Raw genomic sequence first — 12,163 nt, forward strand, 5'->3', positions numbered from 1 at the left:
GCACAAAACACTCAAGACAGAGTGGATGGGGGTCCAAGCCCGGGAGCAAGTGTTCGCATAAGGCACAACTCGTGAATCCTCCTGCGGCCGACATGCACTGGGGGAGGTGAGGCACCGAAGGGAAGTTAAGTAAAATTGAAAAAACAAAATGGGGAGCAAGCGGCAGAAAGCTAAAAAAGTCTCTGCGCTGGCTGCCTGGTCCAACACCATCCGTGCGGAAAAATGGACTGAGGTGAGGTTCGGGAGGGCGGGGCCTCTGCAGGGCGTTCACATGCCTGAAGGCGCACACCTGTGCGCTATACAAAATTTAAAGGAGAAGCTCATTTATTCGCAGCCAAGGGGAAGCTGTTGTGCGGCTGGGAAATGGCTGCCGCCTGAAAGAGCTCCTGCACAGGCCATTAAACATCCTTCCATTTATCCTGCTTTGCTGGCAAAATTCTTTGGAAGCGGAGCTCGACTGGGGGTATGACCCTCCTGTGCACCGGAGGTGACAGCTGGAATTCCCTAAAGTGAAGTCACCTGACCGTTCTGATAACCGGCCTCCCGGGAGTGTTGACGCCATCCTTGCTGCGGAGGTGGGGGCCTCCGGCCTGTGTGGGTTACCCTTCCTGCGGTGGACCTACCCTCCGGACCATCATCCGGTGGTGTCGCAGAGCCGGGTGCACCAATATAAAACAACAAATCTCTGACGTGCATGGTGGGTGCAGGGGGGTCGCCAACCCTTATTCTTCCTCCTCCAGGCATCACAGAACTCCCTAGTGGGGTCTTGTCCTGGGTGGGCCTGCTGACCTCAACCCCACCTCTCTGCATCACGCCCGGGGTTTTCCCCCCGACGATCCCACACCATCCTGCATACGTTCCCATTCTCCATTGCCCCAACTGGGACACACGACAAGTCCACCTCTCCCGGGAGGTGCAACCCGCCCCGGGGGTGAAGAGCGGGGCACTTCTTGATGAAGGTGGGTTTACATTTGCGAGAACAATGATCATGGCCCTGCTTGTGCGGCACTGTGGGTCACATTCCAGGTAGGAGACCGGCCCTGTGGGGCTCTCTAATTATATGGAGACACCAATAGAAATCTGAACACGGAGCACCACAGTGCCCTACCTACCCTGACTGCTCGGTAGTACCCAAATAAGATTCAACCTTCTTAAGGTCGTGAAACGATCACCAAGAGGGGGTGACTTCAACACTAGATTGAGACAGAGAGTTTTAGATTATCTACTAGACACAGTTGAGCCTAAAGGTATGAATGAAGAGTTTTCACTCAATTGTTTCATCTGAGGTCTATAGGCATGGTGGATGGCTGCCTTATACATCCATTACGTGCTTGATCATGACTTGAATGCTGACCTTTTGGCCAACATGTAGGTTTGGTCTTCACCTTTTCCTCTACCTCCCATGTAGCTCCCACTAGAATTGGTGCTTATTATTATAATGAGGTTAAAGCCCCACTTTCTTAAGCACTTTACAGCTGTTTCAGACTGTGAGCTCTAGAATAGAACAGCTATTTATTACTCCCTTGGAGAGGATGCCTCTGACACAGAGTGGGTCCCAGCGGGCTATATACGTTCAGCTGCAACTGGATCTGTGGTGAGGGGTAAAAACGTACACCTGAAGTACAGAGATATAGCTGGAGACAAGGTTAGGATCAAGATATGATCCTGATTTGACATAAACGCTGATCATAGACTCTTTGTGTGCTGCACAAGGAGCATTACCTTTACACCTACATCCTTCCGTGATGTTTAATAGATGACGAGTACACATAGCAGTGACACAGATTTATTCCTAGACAGAAGGGAGCTCGAATACCCTTTTTGATGCGCTTCACGCACAGCTATTACGGCGCTCTTGGCCGGATACCTGTACGTGTAGACATGACGTCCGTTGACAGGGCTGTGAGGATGTTATAAAAAAGCTACTTCAGGACCTCCACGTGACAGGTCACCTGTTCACTGGAGTTCTGTACTCAGAAGCTAGACGCAAGTGTTGTGAGGCGCTTGGAAGCTTTGTTTTCACAGGTAATATAATTGGGATGTACTGTGACGTTAGGAGTATTTCATACTTTGCACACAGTAAATAGTCAGAAGGGCTATTCCCGCAGCACCCCCGTTTCAATAAATGCTTATTTACAAGTGCATTTACACTTTTTCCAGGTTATTCGCTTGGGTTTATTCTACTAGAACCGTCTCTTCGATTCGAAAAAGATTGCAGGGCATTGTCCTTACCGGGCCCTTCAGGTAGGGGCTTGGCGCTTACATTAATTTCAGTTAAATCTTATGACAGTTTGTCTGTTGGGTTAAGTTCCGTCGGTCCTCTTTGTCAGATCTTTGCAGATCGCATCATGAACCTGTTACGTACCAGTGAGATGTACAGAAGTACCCCGATGGGGGGGCGTGGCTAGCCGAAAAACGATGCGGACGTGAGCTTCTCGAGCTCCCGTTGCCGCCTGCATATCCTGCATCAAAATCCTGTAAAAGGGGCATGGAAAGACACCAGGCTGCTTGTTAAAAGCTGCGGCACACCCATACGCAGTGGGGACTCTTGAGACTTGCTTCTGAGCCGAGATTTAGGAACTATAACGGCGACGAGCCACAGGCATCGGCGGACGCAGGCAAGATGGCCGTCAGAACCGCGTTGCCCTGATGGACGTTGCAGATGGCGATGGAGACACGGGAATTGTAGCGGAGGTGATTGCGGGAGTAAATCAACAAAGGACCGCTGCCCCCAGCTGAGGGAGGCGAAACCCCACCGGTGACCTGCTGCAACATGGGAGCGGAGGACCCTAGCTCCAATTGGTTGGTGAAGCGTGGCCAAACCGGGAGGGGTGCCGCCACATAACTGTGGTACTCCCCCGGACTGGAGACATACTGGGCTGCCGAGCACTGATCCGCAGGCCCTGGAGCAAGAAAACTGCAAGGCAGAGCCAACGCACCAGGACTCCTGATCACTCGCCGCATGGACAAACTCTGTGCTGCCCTGGCCTTTGATTGCCGACCACGTTGAGGCCGGTTGGACCCCCCCAGCCCTTGAACTCTAATGCCCCGGGTGGACTGAGCAGTGAGGTCAGCTGACGACTTTGGCAACGCCGGGGGAAGCCCGCAGCCTTGTGATCCAAAACGCAGGAGACGTGGAGAGACAGTGAGGACCAGATGCATAACATATTACCCCACAGAGGGTGTGATAGAGTCAGGAGCACGTGTGGCCCATAGTGGGGTTGGACTCTACTACGCGACCGCGGCTGTCATAGGTGGTGAGATGGCCCGAGGGGTGTGGGCACAGCAGGGTCGGTGAGCCGCCAGACAATGGACGTAACCTACCCAACTCAGCGGGCGCCCTTTCACAGCCACTTCGGAGCGAGGAGATTCATCCTGCTGGACGACCACCACATGCATTGTACAACTGAACCGTCATGGAACTGGGCAGCTATAGCGGCCGAATGCGCCTGCCCTGATCCCTACGGATAGGGTGAACTGTGGTGAGCCAGGATCTACCTGGTGGTGCCTAAAGTGGACACCAGGAACAAAACTGCACTTATCCAAACGGCGCACAGCGAAGGTGCTCTACAGGAAGGGTTTGCCTCCTGGACCGCGTTGGGTGACTGTTGCACAACAACAGATTACGCGAGTCACATTATCCGGACCAACTGACACGGTCCACTATCTCTGAGAAGTCAACCGCCGGCCCAACCAGGTTTACACTCAAAAGGGTTCCGCTGGGACTGCACCGATAGAAGGCGACAGAACACAGGTTAGTCTTTTTTGAGGTGCCTGGGCCACCCATAGACCTACTGACGGTCGTATCCACAGTGAAGCGCGACCTCCCCCTGCCCAGATCCCTGGGTGGCAAAAAGTTATCGGGCAGCACCCCATGAAATAGCTGGTTTCACTGACCAGGTTCACTCTGCCACAGGGGTAACCCTGCATCAACCCGACACATTTTTTATCATACCTGGGGGGGTGCCCCAAGCTGAAGTGCTCCAGCTCCACAAAGAGGCAGGCAGGCCCGTGAGGTGGAAACAGGAAACATTCAAGAATTGTAATCACACCGGGAAGAGTGCGCCCGACATCCAGACTCCTTGGGAAGTGAAATACTGCTAGCCGCCCAGGAGGACGCTGCCAAAGACACTCTGGTCCCTCCTCGGGTGCCTATGCACAACGCATACTGACACCGCGGACTCCTTGTTCCCCGGTGACCATTAAGCCAAACATGGGCAAAGATAAGACACAGAGCACCATGAACCAGTATGCGACCACTGCATCTACTCCAACAATAGACTCTGAGCCACAGACAACCCCTCCTTCCACAGTTGAACCATTGTCGTTGAAATACGTGATGGCCGCCATTGCCAATTCCCGCTCCTCCATGGAGAAGAAGATGGACGGCATAAGCATCAGAAGTATCCTTTCTCCGCCATGACCTCCAGAAGCTATCCTTACGTACGGGTGAAGCGGAAGACCCTATGTCTGGAGTGGAAGATGACCTCAGAGGGGTGCACCATCAACTGGCACAAACAATGACATGCCTGAAGACCCTGGAGGCACGAGTGGATGAGGGCGAAGGTAGATCACGCCGCAACAATATTCGCATCGTGGGCCTTCCAGAAAATACAGAGGGGCCCAGTATGGAACTCTTTTTTTGGAACATTGGTTGGCAGACCTCTTTGCGCCGAAATCCTTCTCAAATTCGATTGAAAGAGCCCATCAGATGCCGGCTGAGAGGCCTGTCCCAGGCGTCTCCCCGAGAACAGTTATTGCTAAACTCTCAAACTATTGAGATAGAGACGCAATCCTGCAGATGGCTCGCACAATGGGGACGATCATGCACAACGGCTCCAGAATTGCTTTCTTTCCGGACTACACCCGGGAGGTACAAAAGGCCAGGCAATCCTTCGAACAGTTGAAGAGGAAACGCCATTCTATGAATGTGAAATATGGCTTGCTCTTCCCAGTTAAAAATGTATCACAAAGGCACCACGGTGCACTTCATAGATCCACGGGAGGCTTGGAAGTGGGCGGAAAATCACCTTGATGGAAACTGGGAGGCGGCACGCCCGGACACAGGTGGGAGACCCCGAGCATGATCGAATCGAAGACTGCCAGCATGACAACCCCTGCCGCCGGAACAAAACGATCTGGAACAAGAAGCAGACTCCTGAGGGTGACACCTTAAGTGCGACAAATACCGAAACAGGGAAACTGCAGCGATGAAAAAGATGTGAAGCACCAATCAGGATGCTCCATGGACCCACGCTATATCCTTGCCGACATGCTTCCAAAACAACGGCGACCACCGAGGTCACCACCCAGGACCTTAGGCCCCCAGTAGGTGTTGTAGATGTTGAAATTGTTTTCTGATAAAGTTGGGAGCTAGTTTTAGTTGTTCCCGGGCCAATGTTCCCGCGACAGATACTTCGGAGTATAGGGAGGAGGGAGAGGGGTTGGGGGGGAAATGTTTATTTTGTTCATTATTTGAGAGTGTTAGACGAATGTGGGAACGAAGAGGGGGATTTATTGCTGCTCATTATGCACGGATCCAGAAGCCATCTCACATGTGTCCTCATCTTGCTTGATCTCTCTTCTGCCTTTGATACTGTCAGCCATGCCATCCTGCTCAACCGTCTCTGTGATAACCTGGGTATCACAGGTCAGGCTCTGGCATGGCTGACCTCTTTCCTCTCTGACCGGCCCTTCCCTCCTTCCCTGCAGCTCTCTGGCCGGCCTCTTTTGGCCCTCTTCCTGCTCCCACCTTGCAAGGCTAAAAACCTTGGGGTCATCTTGAATTCCACACTCTCCTTCTCCCCTCACATCTCAGACCTCTCTAAGAAGTCACACTACCAGCTACACCTTCTCAGAGGTATTCTTCCTTTCCTCGCCTTCCCCCAGAAGCTCACCGTCTCCAGAGCCCTGGTTCTCTCTAAGCTGGACTATTGTAACAGTCTCTATCTAAATCTGCCTGCCTCTACTCTCTGCCCTCTTCAACTTATTCAGAACAGGACTGCGAGACTTGTCCTTGGCCTCAAGCCCAGGGATCGTATCTCTCCAGGACTGAAATATCTTCACTGGCTCCCAGTGGCTGCGAGGATTAAGTTCAAAACCCTCTGCATTGTCCACAAGGCCTTCTGGGGACTGGGGCCGCAATATCTTCAGCTCTCTCTTCCCAAATATCTCCCTTCTCGAGCTCTTCGCTCATCCTCCTCCAACTCCCTCAGGGTCAGTCGCTTCTCCAAGCAACGAGTTGGTGATAGATCTCTCTCTTCGGCAGGGGCCTCCCTCTGGAACAGCCTTCCCGCCTCCCTGAAACTTGAGGAGAACCATCTCCGGTTCCGGAAGCACCTCAAAACACTCCTCTTTGCTTCAGCCTTCTCTCCCCCTCTCCCCTGTTGAATTCCTGGCTGAAACTGCACTGGCTACCTGGTCACCCTTTGTGATCTCGGGCCCAGGCCCTGCAAATTGCACACCTGCACTGCCTCCCTGGCAACCCCCACACCTGGGGACTGTTATTCTGTATCCCTACAGTCCCCCTACCAGCACTTAAGTCTGCTCTTACCTTGCACTTGCCACCAGCTGGCCGTTTTATTTATCCTTATTCTACTATCCCATGTACTGCACTTCCTCCCCTCCCTTCCACCCACGCTTTTTTCCCTTTCCCCCTTCCCATGCACTTGGCGATCTGAATGACACCTGGCCTAGTAGCATCGTTGTCTGTCTTAACCCTGTTATCCCTCCCTTGCCTCGTCGCGCCTTGAAACACTTGTGTATAGGCGTGTTATAAATAGGCGCGGGATAACGCTGATCCATTACTAACCGATCAGGATATTGCCACCTAGTATGCTGAATTGTACGAAACTCCAAGTGCCCCCATAGACACCTCAATACTAGATGAGATTAATCTCCCCTGCCTAAGTGGAGACCAGAAAATTCTGCTAGAAAAAGAAATGACAGAAGAGGAATTCATATTAGCTATGTCACAACTATAAATCGGGGAAAGCCCTGGGGCCGAACGGTTTTCCGATAGAAACTTGGAAAAAGATAGGGGCAAGCGAAGTGGCCCCGCACCTGCTACGCATGTACCTGCATTCGAAGGAACAGGGTCACATGCCCGCAGACCTCAGGAAAGCCACCATAATTGTGATACCTAAAGCAGTTAAACCCCCTTATAGATGTAGCTCATACAGACCAATCTCCCTTATAAATAGCGAAACTAAACTGCTGGCAAAAATACTAGCCAACCGGTTACAGCAAGTCATAGCGTCACTAATCCATCCGGACCAATGTGGATTCATGCCACTGAGGTCCACACACATGAACATACACAGACTGCACGCAGCACTGGAAAGGGCACCGACTAGGACGTGGGGTGGCTTTCGATGGACAGATGAATGGGAAGACAAAGTCTCCCTGTATGCGGATGACCTGCTGATCTATTTCAGGGACCCAACCAACTCTGGTCCCATAGCGACACGTCTGCTAGAGCGGTATCGCTCCTTCAGTGGCCTGCGGGTAAATTGGTCCAAGTCAATATTATTCCCGATTGGTGGCCTGAAGACAGCATTCCGGACGACTGCCCCTATCGCGTTGAAACGAGCCACTTTTGTTATTTAGGGATACAGATCACAAAAGATCTAAATTAATATATGGTCAGGAACCTTCACCCAATTGTGGAGAGATTCACGGAGGATGTACGCCACTGGGTCTCCTTGCCATTGACACTGCTAGGAAGAGCGCGCTGTTCAAAATGATAGCCCTACCCCGCTTCCTATATATTCTACAGAATGCCCCTCTTCACATTGCAATGGGTGAGTTCCATAAAGTTGAAAGAATACTCGAGAAACTACTGTGGGCAGGTGGACACCCGCGGATAGCGCTCCGCACACTTCAACGATCCGTATGGGAGGGAGGTATTGGACTGCCCCGTCTGCAGACATATTACTGGGCGGGCCAGATGACAGTAGTGAATGATATGTTACATGGTGACACAGCACTACCATACATTAGAGCAAAGACTACTGGAAGGCCAGGACTGCCCCCGTTGGAATGTCTACATCAAGCAATAAGCGTCACATCCCCACAGAAAATGCTGAAACACACAGCACTAATATGGACAGAAACACGTAAATACATTGGTTGGGACAGGCAAATCACCCCAATACAGCCTCTATGGGAAAATAGGAACCTCCCTGAAGTAAACAAACTCCCCAAATGTCTGAGGTCGGTATTGTTGGGGATAACAAAAGTCGGCGATATAATTGCAGATGGCAAACTGATGCCCTTTGAGACCCTAGTTACCCGGTTCAATCTTCCTGCCACTGAACAGTATTGATACACACAACTACAAAACGCATTAGAAAACCATCTACTAGCCCTATCCGACATGCTTGAATGTACTCCCATTGAGAGGAACATAGTCCTGGAGCGTATCGACAACAAGATTACCTCTGTGATGTACAGCGCTATAACTGTAACGCTCACCTGGCTCCCATGGAGGCGCTGGTCTGGGTTGCTGTGGCCTCTTCAAGCGTGATGCGCAGAATTCGGACCACCGATTGAACAGGACCCCCAAATATTGCTTGTCTGGCCCATAGGAATATCCTTCTGCAGATGAGAAAGGGGATTAACTGTCTGCTGAATAGTGTGCTTGCTTCCCCCTTTCCCCCTTCGTTCTCCTCTGACTTCCTCCAAAACCCCCCGGTTTAAGCTCACCTTATGGTTTGGAAGGATGAACTCTCCATCCTGCTTCTGGTACAGGGGCGCGCGTTCGTCCAGTTACTTCACTGGTTTTCAGAATGGCGCTGGCAAATCCACTTGACTTTTCTGAGCGATACACCGTAAGTATGAAGATGCTAAAGTTCAAGTGTGAGCCTCCTTTTATGTTGTTTCTCCTAACCTGTGATCTGTCCTTTATTTCAGGTGCAGAACCAAGGCGATGCGTTGAGGGGTTAAATTGCCGGTGGTAAAATCAGGTGAGTTAGTGATGAGTGAGAGCCCTCTAAATGTCTTTATAATTCCCCAGTAATGTCTTTTGTCCTTTCCCCATAGGGGCCAGGGTGCGGTACCTGCCAAAGATGCGGCGCCGACCCGAGATGTGGAATGGTTCACCAAGAAAAGCCGGTAAGTAATATGGCTGAAATTCGGCCTTCCTCTTGTGTTCCCTTGCTCACCTTTTGTCTCTTCTTCTCTCCCCTAGGTGCAGAGATGTGGCGACTGGTGCTGAGAGCCGCGATGGAGCCGGGCGGCGTCTCGGGAACAGGTGAGTGAAGCGCGGCGCTGCAGCGAGCAACGCGGTGCTTTTAAATGGAAGTCCTCCTTCAGGAATGCTGGCGTGAAGATTCCGGATGCAGGTAAGAAGGTTGAATAAGTTCTTGGTTTTCACCTTTCTCTTCTCTTCTTTCCTTACAGGTGTTCCAGGTTCGAGGCGGGCATGGCTGGAGTCCAGGTGCAGGAGCTGACACGGTGAGCGTTTAGCTGCTGGGATGCAGAACAACGCGAAGCACGTGTGGCTGTCCGGGCGTGGCTTAAATAGCCTTGGAAGAAGTTCCAGGTGAGTATTCTTCCACAGCCCCACCCAAGTAACAAAATAGTTCCCTCAGAAAAATAGTCCCTCCTAAGCCTCATTTGGCTTGGTTCTTCATGCAGCATGGTCTGCATCAGGTGAGTGTGCAGCATGGTCTGCTTCAGGTAAGTGCACCAAACACTTCCCCTTATGAGCCTGGCGCCTATGGGGCCAGGACTGATGTCCAACATGAGCCTGGCGCCAGCGGCGCTAGGACAGAGTCCAAAGAGCCCCTATAAAGGGCCGCTGGGCTTTTACCCGGGGGCGTGATGCCTGCTCCCGGGGGTGCTGGGCCTGGCCTGGTACTCCGGGGGTAGGCATCATGACAGCACTCCCCCCAAGGCCCCTCCCAAGGTCGTTCCCTCAGGAGGTTTCGGTTTGTTCGGGAAATTCCAATGGAACCTTTTTACTAGCCGAGGTGCATGTACGTGGTCGCTGGGTTCCCAAGATCTTTCCTGAGGCCCGTACCCCTTCCAATCAATTAGATAGAAAAGTTTTGATTTTGAGATCTTAGAGTCCAAAATGTTCTTCACCTCGAATTCAGGCTCCCCATCTATCTGGATTGGTTCTGGTGGCTTTATTAATCTGGTTCCTGGTTGCACTGGTTTCAAAAGCGACACATGAAAAACGGGGTGAATCCGCATGTTAGCTGGTAGATCTAGCTTGACTGCCACTGGGTTAATTATAGCTTTGATCGAGTAAGGGACTAAATACCTTGGATTAAAAGTCCGAGATCCCTTGAGCGATAAGTGTTTGGTAGCCAACCATACTTGATCCCCTATTTGGTATGGAGGCGCCTCCTTTCGATGCAGATCCGCATTCTTTTTGTATTTCCCTTTCGCATGTTGTAAGTGTGCAGTAGCATCCTTGAAGGCTTGAGTAATCGTAGAATGCAAATGGTCCACTGCGGGCATTTCGAGGCTCAAAGGTGAGTCCAGGTCTGAAGTACGAGGGTGATGTCCATATAGGGTATAAAAGGAGCTCTGACCAGTTCCAGAGTGTATCGAGTTATTGTATGCATATTCAGCCACCCATAAAATATCCTTCCAATTACCCTCCGATTGGTGCAACATACATCGTAGATATTGTTCAAGGGTCTGGTTCGTTCTCTCCGTCTGACCATCGGTCTGTGGGTGGTGGCTAGTTGAAAGTATTACGTCGATTTGTGCCAGTTGACAACATTTTTTCCAAAAATGAGAAATAAACTGGCTTCCCCGATCGGAGATTAGTATGGACGGGAATCCATGCAGACGGATGATATTTTCGAGGAATTCCTTGGCAAGAACAAAAGCTGAAGGTAAACCTTTCAACGGAATAAAATGGGCCATCTTGGAAAATAAATCCACCACAACCAGAATAGTATTGTATCCATTACAAGAGGGCAGGTCCGTGATAAAAATCTAGTGACAAGGTGTGCCAAGGTGCTGGTGGAATGTCTAAGGGCTGAGGAAGACCGGCGGGTTTTGATTTTTGACCTTTGTTTTGGGTGCAAACTCCACAGGACATCACAAAAGATTTAATATCCTTTCGCCAGGACGGCCACCAGAATTGTCGTTTAATTTTTGCCTCTGTTTTGGCAATGCCAGGATGTCCTTTCATCAGAGTATCGTGATGACGGGAAATAACCAGTTCTTGCAATTCCTTTTCTGGCAAAAATAAAAGTCCTCGGAAGTAAGGTAAACCATCGTTGATTGAAAAGTCAGACCCCCTTTTGATCCAATCCTGCAAGGCTGAAGAGTCCAGGAATAGTTATACCCGTGCTTGAATGTCTTCAAGGGTTTGTAAAGTGGTTATCCCCAAGATTCTTTGTTCGGGAATTATCGGCACAGGTTCTGAGTTTGTGTCCATTTCTCCCATTCCAATTCGAGATAGCGCGTCCGCTTTGCCATTCTTACAGCCGGGACGGTAAGTGATTACAAAATCGAACTCAGCAAAGAATAAAGCCCATCGGAGCTGTCGTGAAGACTGAGCCTTGGCAGTTTTTAAATATTGTAAATTTCGGTGATCAGTGATCACGGTGATGGTATGCCTGGCGCCAAGAAGATAATGCCGCCAAGCCTTAAAGGTGGACTTAATGGCTAATAATTCCTTATCGGTGATTGCATAATTTATCTCCGGCGGCAAGAACTTTCTGGACCAAAATGCTACGGGGTGCAGTTGGTTGGTTTCGGGGTCTCTCTGGGACAGGACAGCTCCCATGGCTAAGCTGGATGTGTCGGTTTCGACTATATATGGGAGATCAGGACGCGGGTGTTTCAAAATAGGTGCGGACGTAAATTTAGCTTTTAATTCCTGAAAGGCCTGTTCAGCTTCCTCGGTCCATTCAAAACGTTTATTCTTCCGCAAGAGTGCAGTGATGGGTTGCACCACCCGTGAAAATTCCGGGATAAACCTGCGATAAAAATTGGCAAAACCAAGCATGCTTTGGACACTTTTCACCGAACTAGGTGATGGCCATTTGAGGATGGCATCCACTTTCCCTGAGTCCATTCGGACCCCTTTAGGTGTCAGGATAAATCCAAGAAACTCAACCTCGGTGGTATGGAAAATGCATTTCTCCAGCTTTGCAAACAGTTTGTGCTGGCGCAATTTCTCAAGGACGGCCCT

At 50.7% G+C, this 12,163-nt stretch overlaps 1 protein-coding gene across 8 annotated transcripts in view; it reads right to left on the minus strand.

Moving 5' to 3' along the window:
• ERAP1 (endoplasmic reticulum aminopeptidase 1) overlaps positions 1 to 12,163 on the minus strand; it is a 1,074,730-nt gene that overhangs the window by 507,402 nt on the left and 555,165 nt on the right. The gene's annotated exons all lie outside the window — the stretch shown is intronic.

Source organism: Ambystoma mexicanum, chromosome 6p (genome assembly GCF_040938575.1).
Source record: "Ambystoma mexicanum isolate Mex_15411 chromosome 6p, UKY_AmexF1_1, whole genome shotgun sequence".
In the NCBI taxonomy this organism is placed as follows: domain Eukaryota; kingdom Metazoa; phylum Chordata; class Amphibia; order Caudata; family Ambystomatidae; genus Ambystoma; species Ambystoma mexicanum.